This window comes from Artibeus jamaicensis, unplaced genomic scaffold (assembly GCF_021234435.1).
Source record: "Artibeus jamaicensis isolate MK-2021 breed Jamaican fruit bat unplaced genomic scaffold, CSHL_Jam_final contig_1998, whole genome shotgun sequence".
In the NCBI taxonomy this organism is placed as follows: Eukaryota; Metazoa; Chordata; class Mammalia; order Chiroptera; family Phyllostomidae; genus Artibeus; species Artibeus jamaicensis.
In genome coordinates, this window is record NW_026521407.1 from 2,847,726 (window position 1) to 2,871,353 (window position 23,628).

A 23,628-nucleotide genomic window follows, 5' to 3' on the forward strand; every position below is an offset into this window, starting at 1 on the left:
GAGTCTGTTTTCAGCCACACTCCCCCACCCGCCTTCTGCCCCACCAGCCTGGTGCTGAGAAGATTCTATTCGGAGAGGAAAGCAGTGACGCTTGTAGTTACTGAGAACACGATGTGAACGGGCTGCTGTGCCCGGTCACTGCACTCGTGGTTGAATGTTCGAAACATTCCAAAGAAATTTTTGCCTGAGGTCAAGCCCAGGCACACCTGACTCAAGGGATCACAAAGGGGCTGTGTGAGTGGCGAAAACGTCGGTGCCCCCAGGCCTGGTTCTGTCCAGTCCTCCCTGATTCTCCCTCGCTCTGCTCCTTGCAGAGAGCCAGCACATTTCAAGACCCTGAGTGACCTCAAAGCCAGCGGGGCTGGAAACCAGAGGAAGTGAGGGTGGGCAAGAAGTTACCCTAACCTCCATGCCTGGGGCTGGGGGGTGCAGTAATGAACAGGACACACGGGTACAAGCAGAAACAAACGCTTTAAAGCTGCCAACCTGATCCTTAAATCCCTTGACAGAGATTCCCAGAGGCCCGGCTCATGAAACTGGCAGGCTGCTTCACTTTGTCATTCCTCCTTGCCCTCCTTCCAGCTGCCAGTTCGCCCTGCTCTCCGCCTGTCCCTGTTGCTGGTCCAGCTCAGCCCCCACAGCGTCTCTTCCCCCTGCTACCCATCCCCGCCGCTCCATTCAGGACACTGATCCTGTGGGTGCTGCCAGAGCACATAGTAGGTGCTGTACATAATTTCTTGTGTATCAGTTCCTGTAATCCTCACCATCCCACGGCTCACTTTATTGTTGGGAAATCAAGGAGCAGAGAGAGTTGAGAGGGCTGCCTTAGCTGCTACCTACACCAGCCCTTGGTTCCGTGTCCGCCCCCATACTGTCCTGCAAGCAACGTGAAAGCAGAGGTCATGTTTTATTTATGAATGTCCCCCTCGGTCCCAGCACATAGGCCCTGGCACATAGTAGGCCTTGGATGTATTGAAAAAAAAAATCTCCCCCCACCCCGCCGCATTGCATCTGCTACCTCACTGCTTCTTCCCACTAATGAACCAGTCACTCCAGTACTGTCCTTATTTTACTACAAGGAAACTGGGACTGAAAGAGATCAAATGACTGGCCCCAGGTCAAATGCCCCTGGCGCTAGGTTCAAAAGCTGCCCCTTTGAGGCAGTCAGCTGCCCCTTTGAGGCAGTCAGCAGCCCGGTTTTCAGCCTGGTTTCCAAACTCCCTGGTGGGGCTGGGGAAGGGGTAGGCTGATGACTTCCTATTACTGCCCAGCCTTGCCTTCCAGCGATGGGGACCCCGAAGTCATCAGGAGCTGTGGGCAAGGAGCCTGCGTGGGGGAAATGTAGAAACTGCGTTAGTTCTTCCTGCACTAAAATTTTCAGGACCCAACCCTGTCTCTTTGAACTGTCCCGTCTCATTGTGCCAGTAAGTAAGCTGGGTGATTGGCCATGTGCCTAAAGGTGGGGACGGAAATGGAGTGTGGATCCCACCCCCACCCCAGCCCACAGGGGGTTGCGGCCCCTGACCAGCACTCAGGCTTGCAGGACTTCCTCCCCTGTGGGGTTCACTGTGGGACCTCGGTCAGTCCTCCTGGCAGACAGCTCATAGACACAGGAGTCATCTTGGGGTGACGGGGCCAAAAGTCCCTGGTGACCCCTGACTCAGGCAGCCAGGGATGGCGTTCTGCAGCCGGTCTGCACAGAGGGCACGACTCTTGCCCAAGGTTTGCGTGTTAGAGCCAGTGAGGCCACACATCCAGGAATGTGGCCTCCTGCTCTGCAATCAGTCCAGAGGGGCAAGGACGAGTGAGGGGCAGATCTGCCCTAGTCTGTCCACCCGAGGAAGGGCCAGCTGGGTGCCCGGCACCTAATCCTCACAGCAACCCTCGCAGATGGGTTTGGGTATTCTTGGTTTGCCAAATAAGAAAGCAGAAGCTAGATAACATTAAGAAAGCACCTTGCCCAAGGACACTGTGTGGCAAGTGGTGATCAGCCCGGACGTTGGAGTCTGCACTTTGCTGTCTGCAGAACCCAAAGGGCATTCCGGGGTCTGGTGGCTGATGTGGGTAGGCTTAGTGAAAAAGGCTGCTGGGAGCGTCCCCATTCAGGCACTTCTGCAAGAATGGCCATAGGGTGCTCTGGGCGTAAGGCACTGTCCTGGGGGTGTGGGACCAAGACTGAGCAGACCCCCCGCCCAGGTCTCTGATGCCCTTCCTCAACAGCCATCGGTAATTAGCAATTCCTGTGAAGTAGGAATTGGGGCTCCGCACCAGGCTCTTCTTGTGTTTTCTCTTCTCTTCCGGGGAGGAATGAAGGAGATAGTTAGCAAGAGGCATGTTGTCATGGGCAGGTCACCACCACTGGAAAGGGAAAGCGTCTGGGTTTTGAGTTGCCGTTCTATGCTGTCCCACCCGTCCTTGGTCCTTGGATGTGATGATAACGTAGATCAGGGCTCAGCTTTGCTGAGCTGAGCATCGGCAGCTACAGGCAGCCTCCTGCTCACCAAGTCATCTCTACAATACAGTGCTCATTGGTTTGTGCTTTCCTTCATTGGACAAGTCTTAATGAATGGCATCAGGCACTGGGAGACATGATTTTGAACAAGACACAGACCCTGCTCTCAAGGAGCTTACAGTCTAGAGAGGGGCCCAGACAAGCAAACAGGCCTTCCCAAAAGAGTGCCAGGCAAGAAAAACAGGCAGATCTGTTCTGCCAGTAACCACCAGGGCAATTCTGTCTTGTCCTGCGGCAGGCAAGGCAGCTGGGACTGCAGCGCCTCCAGCGTAGAGGAGGCTCCTAACCACCTGCAGATGCCTCATCCTGACCTCTCCGCTCTCCTTCCCTTCCCTTCCCACCCCAACTCCAGTTCTTGGCTGCGGGGCTGTCCCCTCCCCTTTCCTCCCCAGATTTCTCTCCTGTGCAGCCTGGAGACAACTCTTACCAGCTCTTCCCTCCCGCTGAGCCTTCCCATCCAACAGACTCACTCACCTGGCCATAGTTGTTAAAGAGAGAAAACCTCAGGTCCCAAAAGGCCTCCTACCTGACCTCACTGCAGTTTCAACCTCTCCCAGAAATGTAATCTTAATCAACCAGCCTGGGATTTTCTGGTCAAGCACCAGTAAGGTCATCTGTCGTGTGGGCCCTCTCCATCCCCCTTAGAAAGAACAGACAATCCGTAAGATAAAAACCCTTCACTTTCTTCCCTCCCTACACACACAAAAAGATGTCCCAACCCCCAAGCAATCCTTTCTCTTCTTTTGTTAAAAGCTCCCTTGCCCCACCCTTCTTATAAACCTTCCATTTGTACAACTCCTGGGAGTGCCCTTCTAGTTGCTAGGTGGGAAGCTGCCTGATTCATGGATTGCTTCATAAAGCCAATTAGATGTTCAAATTTACTTGGATGAATTTTGTTTTTGAACAGAGCTGAGCTGTCCACTGCCCTCCTTCCATAAGCATCAGGATGAGGAGTAATAGGCAGAGGGGACAGAACACAGAAGGGAACGAGCAGACAGACCAGCCCCTGTGGGCAGATTGGAGTGGAGCAGAGAAGGCGAGCCCCCAGCCTGCCTCAGTCCTTCCCATCTGACTCAAACTCCACTTGTTGGGGCATTCGCTCTCCCGCTGGCTTCTGAGTGGCCAAAGAATCAAAGAAGAGCCTGGACGTTTTGTTCCGAAGGAGAAAGAGAAGCTGAGTTCTTATGGTAAAAAACAAAAACAAAAACAAAACAAAACCCACATTCTTCAGAAGGCTCGGTCTTCTAGATGACCAGTTGTTGGGATAATGGATGTCAGGTGGTCTGGGAACCTGGACATTCTTTCCTTAGTCCTTCAGGCAAGTAACCAGAAGGTTATCTGGAGATGGGAGGTGAATCTAGGCATTGACACAGGACTGGGAAGTTAAAAATGTAAGTGTCCAGTTAAAACAAGGACAGAAATATTTTTTCGCACTTCAACCTACTTGATTCTAGTAATTTAGCAGCTTGACTAGAGGGACTCCATTTTATTTCTTTGCTCTGTTCCTCATGGAGGCACCCTCCTTCTGTGTCACAGCTATTCAGAGACTTGAAATCTGCCACTCCAGTTCCTTCGCCTCTGCAAATGGCACATGACAGAGAACAAGGCGATGCGGTCTCTGCCTGCCACGTGTCCCTGCTTACTTCTCTAGTCACACCTCACACCCCTCTCCTCCTCACTCTGGTCCGAGTGCTCTCACCATGCCAGCCTTCCTTCAGATTTTCAGCTGTGCTACCACAGGCCCTTTGCACTTGCTGTGGGGCAGAAACTGTGCCACACTCTGCCCAGAGTACTCCCTGCCCCATCCACAAACTCTCAGTGGGCTCAGCATTCAGCTCATATGTCACTTCTCAAAGGAAACTTGGCCCTGGATGGTGTGGCTTTGTGGATCGAGCACCTGCCTGTGGACCAAAGGATTGCTGGTTTGGTTCCTGGGTTGCAGGTGGGGGCTCCAGTTGGGGGCGTGTGAGAGGCAACTAATCAATGGTTCTCTCTCACATCAGTGTTTCTCTCCCTCTCTTTCTCCCTCCTTTCCCCTCTCTCTAAAAATAAATAAAATCTTTTAAAAAATCTAAAACAAAAGTATGTCCTGCCTTCACTCTCGCCGTCCCCACCGAGATCAAAGCCTCCCCTTAGACGTCTGTGGAGCACCTGCATTTCTGGGTGATTGATAACAGCTGCTTCCCATCAGACTGTCAGCTCCAAAGAGGAGAGGGACCTTAGCGGGTCCCCTGCACCTGGCACTGATCTTGACCAGGAGTAGCTGCTCACTAAATATTTGTTGCCTGAAAAATTGCAGAATTCTCAGTCTAGTTTACTGGCGTAGGGTGTGGCCTTAGGCCTGGAATGAGCCCAGAGGAAGCCTTCCCAGCTTTAGCTGTGCGGTAACTTGGCCAGCTGACTGTGGATGTGCTAACTAAGGACAGCCCAAGAAGCTCAGCTTGTTTTTTTTTTTTTTTGCCTTTCTTTGAGCAAACTACCCCACCCAGGCATCTTCCCACCCTTAAGGCAGGTCTGTGCCAATGGAAGCCCTTGAGGGCAGATGCGTATGATAATTCCATTCCTTTTTGCCAATCCTGATGCACCCACCAGAATAAGAGTCCGACCCAAATAGGAACACTTCACCATCTTCACAGGCTTTGTGGCTTACGGATCACACTCTGTGATATGCACATCGTTTCCTGATGAGGCCAGTGGAGCTGCGAGGGGCTGGGTGACATGTCCAAGGTCCTACCGTTGGTAAGGTGGCCGAGGCAAAACTCGAAGCCAGCCAGTGTTCTGGAGGCAATTATACGGGTGGACAAGATGTGCTGCTCACCAGCAAAAATTCCAAGATTCTAGTCTTTTTGGCAGTCGTTTGATTCTTTTTTTTATGTGTTCCTCCGTGCATGCATTCTCCGATTTATTCAGGAGGCCCAAGCTCCGGCCATCGCCTCTATGGGCACTGCAGCTCAGTGTGAGCGTCCGGAAGCTGTGGCCCGTGGTGAATGTACCGAGCTTATTATATACACTTGGGGGGTGTTTGTGTTTATGTACAAATTTGCATTTGTCATGTAAACTTTCAAAAGGTTCCCTGATGCTCCAGTGCCCCTCCCCTCGCAGCCTTGCAAACCTCGTACTGCTTGGTGTGAGAGGACAGCAGCCTGGTGTCCCTTGTCTCTCCTGCCTGTTTGGGTGACAGGGGCCCCCTCAGGGGACTATCTCTGGCCCAGGCGATAAACCTGCTGTCTGGACCATGTGACCAGCCTCGGACAGCTCCTCCCAGAGACTGCTCTCAGAATATCAGACCTACGGAGACACACACGCACACGCACATCACGCCAACACCCACATAGTACGGCCTGTGGCGGCTGCACTTGTTTGTGTCAGACACTGTGACGCTCACACCCTCGTTTCTTTAATACCCACAACAGTCCTGTGAGTCTGGGAACTTGCCCAAGTTCACACAGCGAAAGGGGGGGCGCTGCATTACAAGAGGGCATCGCGGGGGCAGGGTGGCAATGTTGGGGAACGCTGAATGTGTTTAAGATTGAACTCCAGCTGGAATGTGGAGTTGGATCTCCAGGGATGGGGCAGCGGTCAGGGCTCTTAGTTCCCCATGAGGACTGAAGCCCGCACTGGGCATTCTGCTGAAATCAATCTGCTGAAATCACCCTGCTTTCCTTCGACAGCTATTTCTTGAGCATCTTTTGTGTGCCGGGTATGTGTCGGGGACGGTCATAGCCAGCCCGCAAGATGGCCTCCAGGTCCACACCTGGTGTGTGTGAAGGTGGCATTGTGCAGGAGCCAAGGTACATCTCTTCCGAGGTAGGGAATAAAAGTGGCTTCTGTCCTGGGTGTTCTCTCGCCCTCTTGCTGTCCCTTTCGGATCACTTGCTCTTCAGGAAGTGAGCTGTCACACCGTAGACAGCCCTCTAGCGAGGTTCACGCGGCACAGAACTGAAGCCTCCAGCCAGCAGCCTGCAGACCTGGGGACCGCCCCCAGCCAGTGAGGGAGCTTGGTGGCAGACCCTCCAATCAGGCCTTCAGACGACCAGAACCCCGTGATGAGGATTCCCAGCTTGCAGTCATGGTGGGAGGTAATACATGCCTGCTTTAAGCTGGCTGCTAAATTTTGGGGGTAATCTCTTAAACAGTAATAGAGAACTAAACCAGAGTTCCGCCTGCAAACACAATTGCCATGTTCTTTTTATGGAAAGGAAGCACACAGCGGAAGGAGGGAAGGAAGGAAAGAAGGAGGGAAGGAAGGACAGACGGAGGGAGGGAAGGCATCCGCAGTGTCAGGCAGCAGTAAGATCTGTGGAGAAAAATAATGCAGGGTATGGGGAGAGAGTGAGGGAGGTCCAGTTCAAATAGGGTAGCCAGGCAAGGTCTGCCTAAAAGGGGGCCACTTTAAACAAAGACCTGGGGAAGTAAGCCCATAGAAATCCGAGGGGGAACAGCATCCAGGCAGAGGGAACAGCAAGTGCAAAGGCCTAGAAGTAAAAGTATGTCTGGATCACATGACCCACCCAGAGGGTGCCTTTTGCCCATTTTGCCCCTAGATGGGTTGCCCTCACTAGGCCTGGCTTTGGCCCCACGGGACTTGACCTCCAGGAGCAGGCAGGTGGGATGCTGGGTCCCTACTGCTCTTGTTCTCTCCCTAAAGGGCCTGGACCCTGCACCTCGGCTTCACGGCTGAATTCCTGGGAGTGGGTGTCACGTTCTCGGGAGGTGGAAACAGATGCAGTGGCCGTATTTTTCCAGCCTCCAGGTGACCTGGGACAAACTCCACTGAAACTGCAGGGGGAGGGAAATGATGAAGGAAACACAATTTGGTTGCAGAAAGACTCCCATTTCGGAGGTTCTCCAATATTTACAGGGGCAACAGGCAGAATAATCCAACTCCGGCGCGTCACAGCTGTGAGTTGTTGTTTGCCATTTCCTCTTTGGAAGCAGCAAACCACACAGAGTATCTGTGCATCACAGCAGAAAGTGCCAAAATAACCTGACAGCCCACCGGGCAAGCACATCCGCCTCCTTCCTGGTGACAGATGAGCCGCTCGTGAGTGACTCATGGCCCGAGGACTCCCTCCTTCTGTGCCCGCCTCCCTCTCGCCCAGAGATGCCTTGCTGTCCTACAGCACAACCTCGGCGCCCCTGGGTGCTCCCCACCAGCAGGTCCATAGCCACGGCAGCCGTGTTTTCCAGGTCAGATGGACAGACAGTGCTGCAAACCTGAAGTTATGCTTGGAGGACACAGGGACAGAACACTGAAGCCGAGGCTCTCTGGGAAAATGAAGGGCACAAAGGAGCAAATATCCCCCAAGTGATCTACTCATCCTGAAGGGGCAGAGGAGTCATTCATTTATCCACTCATGTGTTCTTTCAATGAATTTTCCTTGCACACCTACCACATGCCAGGACTGGGCAATGCGCTGGAGAAACAAGGTGCACGGACAGAGCCCCTGCCCTCGGAGTGTTTGTAGTCAGCCAGGGAGACAGACAGGTGCCCAGGCGCTGGCCTGTGCTTCTGGTGAACTCGGTGGGGACATTCATCCCAGTCCGAGGGGAGGACCAGGGAGAATGTGCACGTGTGGTGACGTCAGGGGAAGGCTCCATGACAAGTGACTTCTAAGCCAAGACCCGCAGGGTGGATAGGAGTTAGGTGCAGGGGACAGCTGTGGCCAGGCACAGGGAAAGCTTGTGCAAGGATGGAGAGGAGTTAGGTGCAGGGGACAGCTGTGGCCAGGCACAGGGAAAGCTTGTGCAAGGATGGAGAGGAGTTAGGTGCAGGGGACAGCTGTGGCCAGGCACAGGGAAAGCTTGTGCAAGGATGGAGAGGAGTTAGGTGCAGGGGACAGCTGTGGCCAGGCACAGGGAAAGCTTGTGCAAGGGTCCTGAGGTGAGGGAAACAGTAGAAAGGGCAGAGGAGGAGGCTCTTGCGAGCTTCATCCCTCGGGGCCATGGGGAGCCACAGAAGATTTCCAGTGAGAGAAACGCAACCTCGTTTATATTTTAGAAACATCACTTTTGCTGCTGTTACTGACTCTCCCTCCCCCACCCCCATTTTCGTGGCCTTGTGGCTGAGCACACCTAGCTAAGGCAGGGCCTTCGGGAAGACTGTGGCCTGGGCTGACCTAGTCCCCGGGGTGCCGGGAGATAATGACAGGCTCTGTCCTGCGCCCCACCCCACCACAGCAGGCTTCAGGGTCAGGCTGTGAGGGCTGCTATGTTGGGCTTTCACGGGCGAGGGCTTCGTCTGGCCTCTGCCCACATCGGCCGGCTTCCCCCAGGTCTGAGGAGTCGTTGGTATCTCCAGGGTGGCAAGGCCCCCTCCCCAGAGCCAAGGAGCCCAAGATAATAGGGCAGCCTGGGAGGTGTTTATGAACAGGCAGCCCGGGGCGGGGCGGTGAGGGGGTGGGCAGGGCCCTCGGGACTGGTGACTGCTGCCACAGATAGCAACTGGGGCGGGGCGGGCTGTCTAAATTACAGCTCCCGGAATAGAGGGGCCAGAGGGCGTGGCGGGGCGTCCTACCAAGGAAGCGCTGGCAGCCTGCCAGGCACGTCCAGGCTCCAGTCCCTGCCACAGGCAGAGGCGGGTGGCCATGCACCAGTGGGGCCGTGGGGGATGCCATTCATCCTTGGCCAAGCGGCTGGCAGCTGTGAGGTGGGGTCAGGCCGTGGCAGGGAAGCTCCTGGGGGATGAGAGAGAACCAGCCCCGTGCGACCTTCTGGAAGGGGCGAGGGTGGTGAGGGGAGGGAAGGACTGAGAAGAGCTTGCCCGACTCCGGAGAAGGCGCTGCATCACAGGTCCCTGTGGGTATTCTGCGTAAGGAGTGGGAGACACTGTAAAAGTGACAAGAATGACAGGCCCTGCCCTAAGCGACAACAAATGTCACTTCAGTTCACCCCCACAGCGCCTCATTATTACCCCCATTTTGCAGATGAGGAAACTGAGGCCCATAGAGATCCAGTACATGCCACACAGGGGTAGTGGGTGGTAAACCTACAACGAGAGTCCAGGTTTGTCTGACGCCCAACCCCGGGCTCCAAGTCAAGGAGCTGATTTGGAGGCTTCACCTCCCTGGCTTCCTCATCTACCCCCCAGATTTGAGCTGTCGTCGGGGCCACACGGACACAGCGTGAGGTGCCGGGAAGAGCTGCAAACCCAAGGCCCGGCTGAGCTGTGTGACTTACCCACCCTAGGCCTCTGTTTGCTCACCTGCAGGGTGGGGGTCATTACAGGCACCCCACAGGGTCCTCTGGGAATCCGATGACAAGATGTGTTCATCAGAAAGTGCCACATGTCAAATGATTATTGTGTGGAAGCTGAATATTTATAAAGGCAATGAATTCCAACCGATTAGAGGAGCTCACGTGTGCATGGTGCCCGAGGAGCAGCACCGTTTAAATGAGGAACAAGCCCTGGCTGCTGTGGCTCAGTGGATGGAGCACTGGCAACCGAAAGGCCACTGGTTCGATTCCCAGTCAGGGTGATAGGGGGGGACTCCAGAGTTGCAAAATTTTAGTTTAAGGTAAAAAGTTATAAGCCTAGCAAGGAATGTATATGTTAAAGCTTTTGTTTCAGAAAGTACAGATAGATAAGGCCCATCCCGGCTCCTGGGAAAACGGCCGACCTCCTGGGGCGATGCTAGAGATTACCGTCCGGGGACCAGTGGAGGCATCTGGGCCACTGTGCTCCAGGGAGAGACAGAAGAGCGCCCACCCCTGGGAGCAGCTGACTGCCCAGGACAGGAAAGCCGCAGTTTCTCTCACCTGATCCTCCTTGAACTTCAAAACCCCTCACCGCACCTGGTTTATTCCCTGCTATAGAAACCTTGGTCTGGAAAGAAAAGAGAAGATGGTCTGTTAGGGTATGAACCTGCCATCTTCCCGGATCGCCGGCCACCAGAATAAAGCGCCCATAAAGACTCAATCGCTGTCATTGCTTATTGGGTTTGGTGGTGACAGGCAGTCTTTTCTGGTTTCAAGGGCACATGGCTGGGTTGCAGGCCAGGTCCCAGGTTGGGGGCTGGGAGAGGCTAGTGACTGATGTTTCTCTCTCTCTAAGAATAAAGAAATAAAATCTTTAAAATGAGGAATAAGTCCTGGCTGGGTGGGTCGGTTGGTTAGAGTGTCATCCCGATATGCCAAGGTTGCAGGTTTGATCAGGTTCAAGGCCAGTCAGGGCACATACGAGAAACAACCAATGACTGCGTGAATAGATGGAACAACAAATGGATGTTTCCCCCCCAAGCCCCCATCTCAAATCCATCACAAAAATAAAATGAGGAATGTATCCTTGATGAATATTTGATTTTCCTATAAAGAGCGACTAAGGCAAGGCACACCTGCATTCACTTTCTGTGCGGGTTTGCTGCCTCGAACTATTTCTTCGACTGCTTGTACCTGAGCTGTTGATTTTCAGCTCAGGCTGGGGACCCCCCCCCCACCCAGGTTCCTGGCACCTGCGGTCTCCTGGGCCCGGGTCTCCCTGCAGAGACACAGGCCCTGGATGACCCTTGCCTCAGGCTGCGGCCGCCTTTCTGAGCCACCCGCCCTCCCAGGTGTGTTACTTAATGTCATGCAAGAGCCTCTAGCCTGTCCCCGGGGAAGTGCTGCAATAATACCCCAGAGGCTGCAACTCGCTGATTCATCTGAGGAGCCAAGGGCAGGTTAAGGGCACTGGGGCGATGGGGGGTGGAGGGGGAAGACACTTGGCCAGCAGCCCCACTGACACAGCCACCATGCATGGCTGCCTCCCCCTTCTCCTGGTCCCTGGCTCCGTGTCTGGGGTGACCAAGCACCAGGCAGGGGGCAGGGAACCACACCGTCTGCCTGCTCCTCCCGGGCCTTGTGGTGGTCTCTGTCCAAGGCCCAGTCTTCAGCTTTCTCCCTTGGGTCCTCATCATCCACCACGAGGAGCTGGTTCAACTTGGCACAAACAGAAAAAAAGACCACTGTGGCACAGTGAGGTTGCACCCCCTCCATCCTAAGGGGGCACCTGTGCAGGGGGGTCTGTTAGGAGGGAGTCACTCGCGCACTCGCTCATCTGACAAGGGCTTGCCTGTGCCTGCTGCGGGCCTGGTGCTGTTCTAGGTCCCAGAGGCACAGGCGACTTCAGCCTCACGGATCTCACATCTAACGGGAGAGGCAACCGGGTGAGAATGCAGGAGAGCGGTCCGTGCCGCGGAGAAGGCAGAGCAGGGAGGGCAGAGAGGGGGGTGGTGTGAATCAGGGGCGGTTGGGGGAAGCCCCGCTGAGAGGGGGTGGGCACAGGGGAGGACCCAGAGGTGTGGATATCTGGGGGACACAGGGCAGGGGGAGCAGGCGGAGGAGGCCAGTGTGTGGTGGAGTGCAGTGAGCGGGGGGGCCAAGGGAGGGGGGTGGATGGAATTGAGATTTATGGAGAATCGAGTTTGAAGGACGGAAGTTTTTTGCTGGGGAGATCCCCCTAAACTCTAACTCAAGTCCTTCAAGTTCAAAGGAGGCCACCTCTCCTCTTGGGGACACGTGGGCTCCAAGCAGCCTCCTCCATACAACTGTCCTGCTTGGGATGTGGGGAGAACTGGAGTCTGGCAGCCTGGGGAGGGGTTCCCGGCCTTGCCTCCAGAGAGCTGAGCCGGAACTTCTGGTTCCCTTCTCCCACCCTGGATTTAACCGCCTGAATATCTAATTCCTGTCACCTCCAGGATGTCACCTAAGGTGACACGGTAGTCCCTCAACCCTAGGGTTCCGAGGAGGGAGGCTCCATGGGTTCCCTCTGCCACACCCCCACTTCGATAGAAGGAGGGGCTCTGCTTTCCCGTCACATGTGTCGACAGTGTGATTTCATTTAAAAAATGGATTTGTTTCTAAGGACACATGCACACGCACGCACGCCATCTGCAAGACCTGGTGTAGCTGAAAGCGTCGCGGGCTCTGGTTCCAGACTTGGCACTGTCTGACCAGGGCGGCCTCAGTCTCCCCATCTGGAAATAGGGTCGTATGGAAAGAGCCTTGCACCCACAGGCTGAGAGATGTATGGTTGTGCGGAGAAGCAGTGTTTCTGTAGCTTCGATGTTTGTGACTCAGGAAGCAGACACTTGACCCAGGAAGCCTCTAGGCCATGACCTGATAAACGTTGCTTTTTAAAAATTCCTAACACAGAAGATTTGATTTCTGAAAGGATATATCAGAACCAGTAAGAGCGCTTACCTCTGGGAAGGGCATCAGGAGGCTTGAGGGCTCGTGAGGCGGAAGACTTTCCCTTCACTGTATTCTCTTTCATGCCCTGTGAATTTTGTGCACACGTGTGTGCATTTTAACCATATACATGTATACAGAGATATACACTTATCTAATAAAATAAATTTGAAACATTTAGAGCATTAGTCAAGTAAAAGGTAAAGAACTAAACACCCAAAAGGACCACTTGCCATGTTCATACTGCACATTGAAACTGAACTGCGGGGAAAGCCAGGAAACCTTGTTCCTAAGGGCATTGGGAAGAGTCACGCAGGGTGACCCAGAGACCCCCAAGAGAAGGGGACAGAGGAGTCACCCAATAAACCTTTTCGTTAGGTGTGTCACCGAAGCCGAGTGAAGGGTGGCAGGTCCCGAACTTCAAATGTTTCCCTTAAGGGAGATGCCAAATGCCAGAGACAAAGCAAAACAAATAAACTCAGTGTGCGGGGAGGGGAGGGGCTTCCACAGCAGGGCTGCCTGCAGCACAAAAACCACCTGGAGGTGGACCCGGTGTCCCCTACCCGCAGTGTCAATTCTTCCAGGGAAAGGCCACGCCCTGTTTCGTCCTGTGCATCCAGTGCCCACACCCGGGCCTGTTTACAAACCAGATGCAAATGCCTAAAGAAAAGAACACTTCCAGCCCCAAGCCAGGCTCCAGCATTCCTGCTGCTGGGACTGCTGCATCCCGTGATAGCGGGTTACAGCTTCCCGAGGTCCTGTGAAGCAGGCATCACTAGTATCTTCATGGGGCGAATGAGGAAATGGTCTTGGGTCTACCACCTTGGATTTGGTGGTGTGCTCTTGGCCGAGTCACTTCACTTCTTTGATTTTGTCATCCGTACAATGGGAGCCACTGTTGCTAACACATCCAGAGGCCAGGGAACACCTGGAATGCAAGGGTTCAACAAGGTGGCTGGCCCGAGGCAGTAGGGGAGGGGCAGAGGTCAAATTCAAACCCGGCTTCTGAACTGGAGTAATTCTGCTGCCCCACGAGCTTCAGAGGCGGCTCCTCGGCCCGCAAGGTGGTACGGAGATGCTGGGAAAGGGCTGATAAACCCACTTACTTTTCTCTTCTTGCTTTTGGTCATCATTAGGAATTTGTTAGGAAAAAGGAGACAGACAAAGGCTTATCTTTTTTAAAAAAATCCTCACTCAAAGATATGTTTACTGATTTTAGAGAGAGAGAGGAACGGGGTGGGGGGGGAGACATGGATATGAGAGAGAAGCATTCATGGGTTGCCTCCCATACAGCCCCAACCAGGAATTGAACCTGCAACCTAGGACTGTGCCCTGACTAGGAATCAAACCCACAGGGTTTCGGTGTATAGAACAATGCTCTAACCAACTGGACCAGTGAGCTAGGGCAAAAGGTATATCTTTATACTAATTTAATAGCTTTTTATTGAATAATACATGTGCACTGGTGCTGGGCAGGGAAGTATAATTATGGCACAGAGAAAAGGGAGAAAAGGAAATCTCTTGTGGCAGGCCTTCAGAGAGTATGTAAATCAGAGTTCTGAAATATTTGGGCTGGAAGGCTTCTTAGGGCTTCATAGCTCCTCAGACACAGACAGAAAAACAGAGGCCCAGAACTGGGAAGGGGCTTGCCCAAGTCTCACAAGTTAGAACACTCAGGTGGTCTTTGATGAGATGTGTTCATGAGAAAACAGGAGTTTGGGCCCTCAGCCTCTGACCCTAAGGGACTTGGAGGGGGAAGTGGATTATGGGGAGAAGCCAGAAAGTCATTCTGCAAAAGGAAGCCTGGGAGCTCAGAACTGAACCCAGCACCTCAATCTTCCCTCCCTCTGGGAGTGCGGGTGCTGAAGCCTGCCATTTCCTCCCCGGCAGGCAGACCAGGCACAGAGGGCTTTCTAGAACCTCACTCCAGGGACTGACTAGAGAGATAGGAACTTTCTCATTTCTGATAGTTGTATCTTGCCATGTGCTTTTGGCCAAGTGACTACAGCCCTTGGTTTTGCTGTCTGTAAAATGGGGCCATGGTCCCTGCCCCATCGCAGGCCAGAATAGAAGTAAAGGATCAAAAAGAAAGGACAGCAGAGGTAAGGTTATTTGTGCCTGCCCCCCTCCCCCCCCCGCCGAAACAGATTTCTCCCTTCTCCCCCAGGACCTGTCCCAGGGAGGCGTCTGGAAATTCAACAGAGCCAGCCAGTCTGGGAGTTAAACAATCGGCAGCCCAACACGGGTATCCGCCGAGACAGAACAGCTATTCAGACGTCGGGGGCGGTGAGCGGGGGCCTGAGCAGCGAAATGTGGAGAAAGAAGCGTTTCACACGCGTCCCCTCCCGGCCCACGCCCGTTGCCATAGCCGCCCCCCTCCCCGCTGGGCTCGGAGCCCGCACGCAACCCCGGCCTCACACGAGCCTCGGCGCCCGCTGGGCGTTCCCCGGGGCTTCCTGGCTTGTGGTTAAGGGAGCGCAGAGCGGGTCAAGTCCAGGAAGGACGAGTCGCGCGAGGCTAGGACCAGGCGTCTTGTGGGCAGCAGCCCCGCCCAGCCGGGTCACGCCTCTCCAGGCGCCACGTCCCGGGACACGCGCGCGCGGTCCCCTGGAGCTAGGCCCTCTCGGGGCTGCCTGGGCCGCGGCGGGGCGGGGAAGAGGGGTCCCGCGACCGTGACCCCGGGAGCCTACGCCCCGGCCACACCCGCGTCCTCGCCGCGCCTGAGACTCGAGAGCCCCGCGTCCCTGCCACTCCTGTAACCCAGTGGCCGTGGGTCCGCCACTCCCAAGACCCAGCAGTCGAGTCCCCGCCGCGCCCGTGCCCCACCCCCGCCAGAGGGGTGTCAGCTCGCAGTTGGAGACGCGCAGCCTCTCACTGACCTCCTTTTTGAGCTCGGGACACTTGCCCCACTGGGAGCTGACAACTTGGGGCACAAAAGCCATGGAGGGAAGAAGTTCCAACAACTTCCCGGGGCTCCCAACTGCACCGAGCTGTCTTGGGTTGGGCCCCAGAGCGTTTCCTCTGCGCTTGGCTGACCCCGCCCCCACTCGCCCCCACCCCCCGGACCCCCCCTGCCGTGGGAGCCGGTCTAGGAGCTAGAGGATGACAACCTATGGCGGAGGAGGGTGTACAGCACCTGTGGGGCACCCTTGTGCGTTTTACGGATGAAAAAAACCTGGTGCAGAGAGAGGGGGCCTGCCTTGTTCAAGGCCAAGGTCCCACTGCAGGTTATGGCACTGGCAGGGACTCGGACTGCTGTGTGGCCCGGCTCCGGGCCCCTTCTCCACACTCCCGTCCCCTACCTCGGGTCAAACCGAATCCACCCTGGGGCTAAGGACAGGCAGACTTTCTTGCCAAGAGTGGTTTGGCTAAAGTAGTAAATGCTGGAAAAATGGAAGTTTTCTAACAAAAACTGTCTCCCTGGGCACAGACATTACAAGCACTCCCCCCTGGCTCCACAAATCACCTGCGCAACCTCCTCAACCTTCCGGCCGCAGCTCCAGGCCTCCCTTCAACACCTTCCCCTCCCCTGTGTCCTTTTCTTCTCTGGGACCCGGTGGGGGGGGTGGCAGGGGCAGAAATGTCCAGAGCCTGGATTGACCTCTACTGCCTGTGGGGGTTTTCTCTCTCTACCTTTACAGGATGCTCAGGGCTGGGAAAGTGGGGATGGTGGTGGATTTGATTTGTCTACTATCTTACACCTCTAGTTGCAGTTCTTCCACACTGTCCATAGGCGGTTCTCTTAAACTGTGTCCCATAGTTATATTTATCTATTTTAAAAAAGATTAAAAAATATTTTTTTAGAGAGAAGAGAAGGGAGTTTGGAGAAAGAGAGGGAGAGAAACACTGATGTGAGAGAGGAACACCGATTGGTTGCCTCTTGCACGTGCCCCCAATTGGGGACCTGGCCCGCAACACAGGCATGTACCCTGACCGGGAACTGAACCGGCGACCTTCCATATGTAGGCCACCATTCAACCCGTTCAGCCACACCAGCCAGGGCCATAGTTATATTTAGACATCCCTTCATTCCCAGTCTTTATGGAGGGCTAGTTTAGACATTATCCAAACACACGATGACAATATTTCAAACCACACCAAGGAGGACCCTCTGCTTAAAAGTCCCACATCAAAAGTAGCTTTTTCTAGATCTCTGCCCTGCCCCCCAACAGCTCAGAGAGCAAACGGCCAGCTGCCACCCCGTGGTAGGTCCCAAACCTTAGCATGGACGAGGCTCTCTTCAGTCAGGGTGACCCGGAGGGGTCACTGGAAGACCAGCCGAGAGTGTGGACCACCCTCGACTCACGAGTGCTGCAGTCAGATTTACTGACGAGAAAATGAGCAGTGTTGGTCCTCGCCCCTCAGCCACCCGAACCCCTCTCTAGAGGGGTGGTTTGCCCCTGGTTCCTGGTTCCACACCACTTCTCAGCTATTAGAGAGACACCGTCTCATGGGACACTGTGATGACAGACCTCAAAATGCCATCAGATGACAGACCTGGGCTCACAGGAGGGAAGGAAGCACATCTGAACCTCCAGTTCTTGTCACACCTTTGGACAAAGTGTCTGCATGTCATTTCTTTGTGTCCCAGGGACCAGCTAGGTCGGGATAGGCTCAGTTGGGGGGTTTGGGAGTCCTGGGTCTTCCCCTTCTCTGTGCTTCTCAGGTGTTAGGACCCAATCCTGGAAGCGAGACTGAGGTCATCACAGACTGTAGAGCAAGGAAGCCACCTGCAAGGTCAGCCAGCCTGACCCTCTCGTTTCAGTGTGACACCGTAATTATTTACTTGTATATTGAGTACCTGCCATGCGCTGTAGCTAGAGAAACAAAATGATCCAGACAGTTCTCTTCACGCAGGGGTGGGGGGGCTGCAGAACAGGACTAAGAGACAAACAAGCCTGCCAATAATTACCAACAGTGTGACAAGGACCGTGACAGTTATGTACAGAGTTCAGGAGGGACCAGCTGTGTTTGGGGAGGGGGAGGGAAGGGAGAGAGAAAAACATCGAAGTGAGAGAGAAACACTGGCCAGCTGCCTCCTGCACGCACCCCAGGCAGGGGCCTTGACCAGGAGTGGAACCAGCCACCCCTCACTTTGCAAAGACGACACCCAACCAACTGAGTCATACCAACCCGGCTTGAGTTGGGTTTTGAAGAAAGGTAGGTTGAGATAGAGGCTGAGGTAGGACTAACACCCTGCTTTCTAGGCTGGTCCTCTGTCCATACAGAGGAAAACGAAGACCTGAATTCCCAGCTGCGTGAAAGGAGGCACCCATGTCAGCAGCCTTGACCCAGCACCCGTCAGCAAGACCGGACCTGCCTGGACGGTAGAGGGAGGAACTGAGAGGCAACCTTTCCAGCAGACGGCAGTGAAGATTTAAGTCCTTCAAAATCTTAGCTCAGCCCTGGCTGGTGTAGCTCGGTGGATTGAGCACAGGCCTGCGAACCAAACAACCGCAGTTCGATTCCCAGTCAGGGCACATGCCTGGGTTGCAGGCCAGGTCCCAGCAGGGGACGCATGGGAAGCAACCACACATTGACGTTTCTCTCCCTCTCTCCTTTCCTTCCTCTCTAAAGATAAATAAAATAAAATCTTAAAAAAAAAAAAATGGAGGGACAACTGGGTCTAGCTGTTCCGTGGACCCTCGGAAAAGAAAGGAGAGGTAGTTTCCACTTCTCCATTCGCAGGCACTAGTGTGGCCTGGCGCATTTGATTCTTGAGTGTCTGTGTGTGGCTCATCCCAGACTCTCCAGTCCCTGCATCTGGCTTGGGACACTGTGAGGGTGCACGTCTCAGCACAAGACAAACCCAAATGGCAATTTGCTGCATTAAATTTGCTGCATTAAACATGCAGTTAATTATAGAATGCCTATCCAATAAAAACAAAGTTGGAAAAAAAGTGAAGTTGGAACCTATTGATCATTTTTAGATCAATATTTATATTGCTTCTGCTCCTTTAAAATATGGATGAATTAGTATAGTAGTTTGAATAGCTGAAATAAGAGAAGTATCATTTAACGATACCATACCTTTGTACAAAGTGTATGCATGGAATTTCTTTGTGTCCCAGGGACCAATTAGGTTGGGACAGGCTTGGTTTGAGGGTTTGGGAGTCCTGGGTCTTCCCCTTCTCTGTGCTTCTCAGGCAGTAGGACCCAATCCTGGAAGCGAGACTGAGGTCATCACAGACTGTAGAGCAAGGAAGCCACCTGCAAGGTCAGCCAGCCTGACCCTCTCGTTTCGGAACAGGGAGAGAGAGAAGAATATGCCATTGAAAGGATGAGAAAGGAATAGTCCAGGAGGTGCTGGGACTGCCTGCCCGAGGGCTGTGGCCTCCGCTCTGCCGCCAACTCGCAATGTGGCCTTCGGTGGCCCTGTCTCTCTGGCGGTCAGCTTCCTCACCCAGAAAACAAGACACCAAGGAACTTTGAGATACACATGAAATTTTGACTTACAGAGTTTTGACTCTTTTTTTTAAAATTCCAGTATAAAGGTTTGTTTTTCAAACAAGTGACTTTGCTTTATTTCATACATTGGGTTTTGACTCTTGAACATGAAGCCCAACTGCCTGACTGTATCCCCACCCCTGCCCCCGCCTTCCCCCAGGCAGGTAGAAAAATGTCTCCTGGTGATTGTCTTGCACACCAACTGAGAACAACAAAGGGGAGGTCACAGCCGGGATGGAGGAGAAACACAGGCCTGGGGCAAGGCCCCGTGAGCATGGGGGAGGGGGAGGGGTGGGCTCAGGGACAGAGGAGAGGGGCTGCGTGCTGGTGGAGGGAAGCGGAGGAGGCAGAAGGGGCTGTAGCCGGTTCTGCCAGTTGCTGGTCAGGGGCCTTGATGGAGCCCTGCTCTCCTGCCAGTCCCCCAGCCTGTGGTTTAATTTAGGGGACAGCTCTCAGGATGCACCAGGGTGGTCCCTGAGTTGGGTGGAGGGACACGTTACCGTTGCTCCTCTGAGCAGGAGTCCCCAGCTGTTTCCTTGACCCGTCCCTAAGGTCTGGAAACTGGGACTATAAGGAGGTGGAAAAACCCAAATCCTTTGAAAAGCGCCCTGTTCTTTCACTCAAGACAGTGGGTGTGGGTCTTAACAGACCAACCCAAACATGGTCTAATCCCTAATTCTATTTATTCTCCTTGTGGTGGCAACCTGGGCAGAAAGATGTGGCTCCTTGAGGGCAAGGGAGGTAAATAAAAGAGCCTTAATTTGTAACTAGCTCATGTTTGAAGTTCTAATTCTGTAGCCGTCAAGGGTGAGCCCTGTTTTGTGGTCTCTGATGGTCTGGGATATTATTTGCTGACCTGAGCTGCCATCGTTCACCTCAGCCTGCCTCCATTCCTGTTCTCCAACACTTCTGCTGCTCCAGGCCTGCGTGGGGCTGGCAGCTTCCCAGCGCGTTTGCTGGATGTTAACGCAGCGTGCTGGCTTCCAGTAATGAATATTCTCTCACCTGGGCCCGGCAGGAGACAAAATGAAAACCCAGCCGTGAAATCGGTGCATCCGTCAAAGCAGCTCGGAGGCTTCCTAAACTGCTTCTTGCAAAGTCACCACCAGAAAGCAGGAAAAGTAATTTCCACATGCTGAATACCGACTGTTCTCAATTTTCAGTTCAATATTCCTGACTCCAGGGGACTTCCCTCATTCCTGCGACTGGCTGATCCATCATTCCCCTGCTTCTGGTGCCTTTTGGGACTTGACCTGGTCACCTCACACTTGCGGGGCCACAGGAGGCTGTGTTTCTGCATCCGTCCTACAAAGACCCCAGACCCCAACCCACACCTACACCTGTCCATGTACTCACAGGGGGGACTCTCAGCAAAAGTCCTCTTTGGATCAGTCTGCACCCACCCGCTCAGGCCGGCCACACCATGTAGTCACCCTTCCTGTCATCCCCTGACATCATACAATGTGATTTACTGCCATCTGTGCTTATTAACACTCACCGGGCATCAGCGGGCAGCACAGAATACTGGCCCCAAGCGCAGTGGCCCTGAACAGTTTTCTTATTCCTGATACTGTCTTTAACATCAGGTCCATGTTAATGGCACCACCCATCAGCTGTGAGGACAAGGCTGGCCTTTAGCTGGGTGCCCTGGAAACCGGTGATTTGGGGATGGACGAGGTTACTGCCCACTCCAACTCCTCTGTTTTAAAATAAACCCTCAGACAGGGATGCAGGGCTCCCTCCACCAGAGAACTAGAACAAGTAGTAGATGTGAGAGCATTCTGGCCTATATATAGGCCTATGTACATCTATATCTATATACAGATATAGATATATAGGTATGATTATATAGGTATAATTTTAGATACAGATACAATCGATTTACTGCAAGGAACTACACAATTGTGGGGGGCTCGCTAGAAGAGTCCAAAATCCACCAGGCAGGTGGCAGGCTGGAACTCCCAGGTGGGAACTGAGCAAATCCACAGTGGAATTTCGTCTTTCCCGGTGTTGATCGTCCAGCCTTTCAACTGACTAGGTAAAGCCCACCCAGTTAGTGGGGGTGCTCTGCTTTACTTGAAGTCAGCTGCCCATCGGTGTTGATTCACATCACACCTATACTTGTGTTTGAATGAATGAGGGTATGAGCGCCTGGCAAAGTTGACTCGTAGACGGAACCATCACAGGCCTTGAGGCGGGAAAGCTGAAACCATCCCCCAAATATGTGTTCACTCCAGTCAAGGTGAGTTGTTGCCTCATCCAGAGTGGAAGGGATCCAGTGTAATCAACTGGTCTTCATGGGGGTAGTTGATCTCTGAGGAACGGTAGTGCCACATCAGGACTGTGACATTGGTCTCTTCCTGGCAGGCTGGTTGGCAGTAACCAGATGAATCTTGATGAGTGGGAGCCCGTGGTATTTGGCCAGTTCTAGCTGTCCTTTCCTACCTCCATGGATCTTCATGGTCCCACTGAGTGAGCACTGGATTGACCAATGACAGGCTGGCTAACATCCGCTGACCCTGTCATGCTGTCCACTTCGTGTGTAGTTATGGCTTATTCTGTGGTGGATGCTCTCTGACGGGCATTAACGTGTAATGTGAAGATCTTCACAGTCATACCCAATCCCACAGGTCCACCCATGTGTCTCTTTCCCACGCCTCCTTGTCCCTGGTCTTCCAAACTTTATTTCTCAAGCCCAACCAGTCAAACCATTTGCCACTGTTCACGTCTCTGGCATAGTCTTACCTCGGGCACCTTCTCTTTCCACACGTGGGGAATGCCCATTTACACCGCCGAGCTCCGCCCACCGGGAGCCGGTCCTCACTGCCGTCTCCCAGGACTGCCCAGAATAGGCCTGCGGTGCAGCAGTAGTCAGTCTGTTCTCAGCTTGCCTCCACCACGCCAACTCATCCGTGAACAAAGCTCTGCTTCTTCCGCTCTTACTTCAGAGGATCATAAAGAGCGGCCCCGCCCCCTGCTCCCACGTAGCCTCCACAAATGAAAGCTGGAGGAGAGGCACCAGCGTGATGGTGGGGATGACAGCGGGTTCGGGCCACATGCTTGTGCAGCTTACTAGCTCATCTTACTCGTGTCCTCTCTTCTTGCTCAGGTTCAATTCTGAATATGCTCTTTGCATCTAAAAGTGCTGTTAGGCCCCCCTGACCTTTTGAACCGGTGGCTCATGGCGGGCAGTCCTGGCTCCACGAACGTGGATGGCCGTGGTCGGGTGTTCTGTTTCTGCCAGGGTCCAGTCGCATTCCAGAAGATTTGCAAAAGTTTATAGCAGTCTTGTGCAGAGGGTGTGGAGCTGCTCCGGACCCCGTATGTGTCTACATAATTCTCCTCCTGGGGCTTGCCACAAACTCCATGTAATTTCTTCGTAGATACCTCTGATTCCACACTCGTACGGCCCTCATCGGCAAGTGGCAGGCCTGCCTGAGCCTGCTGCAGAGCCCTTTCCCGCTTGGACCCCACTCGAAGCTGGCGTCCTGTTGTGCCGTTCATTCTGCGAGTTGACACAGCATTACATTCCTCCTGTGGGACAGAGCTTGCTGTTCAGTTTTCCGGCTCTCTGTAGTATATCTGCTCTAACACGCCCTCTTCGCCGAGCCTTTACTTCGTGGTTGTCCATAGCATTTATGGCTTTTCTGCTTCTCTTAGCATAAGCCATCACTTTCTCCCACCTTCCAGCAGCCTTCCCAGCAGCCTATGAGCACCAGCCCCTGGCATCTTTGTTAGGGGTTATGATCAGAAGGGCCCAATATCAGTAAATAGTCATGTTTCCAACTTACACCACCCTACACCCCTTGCTCCAGCCTCATCATACTGTCCTGGCTTCTGTGAGTATGGGCTGATCGGGTCCTGCAACTTCGGTCCAATCAGGAGACAGAAACCACATAGTAATTCGAACAGGGAAAGTTTAATACATAGAATAATGATGTATAACAGGGAACTGGAGTAATGAAGGAGGACTGGCTAGTAAAAAAACAAAGAGAACTCGACAGAGTGTAAAATAGAGGATGGAAGGAACAGCCGCTACCCTCAACGCTGAGATGGAACATCCAGGGAAGAGGCCACCCCAGGGCTGAGCTCCAGACTTCTTTGAAAGGACATAGTTGTGGCTCACTGGATGGCAGAAAAGTCACTGTGGCGTCGAGCAGGTGGGACTTGCTGGAAACCTGGCAGGGGAGGCCACGCACGAGGTGTGGCCCCGCCGAGGGGATGTTGGGGAGGCTCAGTGCCTCGCGCTGGAGCTGGGCTGTGGGGAAGCTGCAGGGACCTGCCGAGAGTAGCTCACAGGCAGCGGGAAAGGAAACCCCTTCCTCCTGCTAAGCTCCTCCATGGCCCTCTAGTGACGAAGCTTAACATCGTGCCAACAGGCAAAGGAGAAACATTAAAGGGCTTTGTTCCACTCACCAGACAGGCAGTGAAGGATGTCTTTGGAGCTAAGAGGCAAAAATTGACAACTGCCTCAGCCTTCCCTCCTTGAGGAAGACCAGCAC

General features: G+C 53.8%; 1 long non-coding RNA gene across 2 annotated transcripts; it reads left to right on the top strand.

The window, feature by feature from the left end:
* Nucleotides 1-5,754: 5,754 nt before the first annotated feature.
* On the top strand, nt 5,755-10,480 carry LOC128626114 (uncharacterized). Of its 2 annotated transcripts, none has more exons than XR_008390022.1 (3): nt 5,755-5,929; nt 6,184-6,591; nt 10,071-10,480. It is a non-coding gene; the product is annotated as an uncharacterized LOC128626114 (long non-coding RNA). The 2 variants fall into 2 exon arrangements; XR_008390023.1 differs by lacking the exon at nt 10,071-10,480 and adding an exon at nt 7,161-8,752.
* The last annotated feature ends 13,148 nt before the right edge of the window (nt 10,481-23,628 follow it).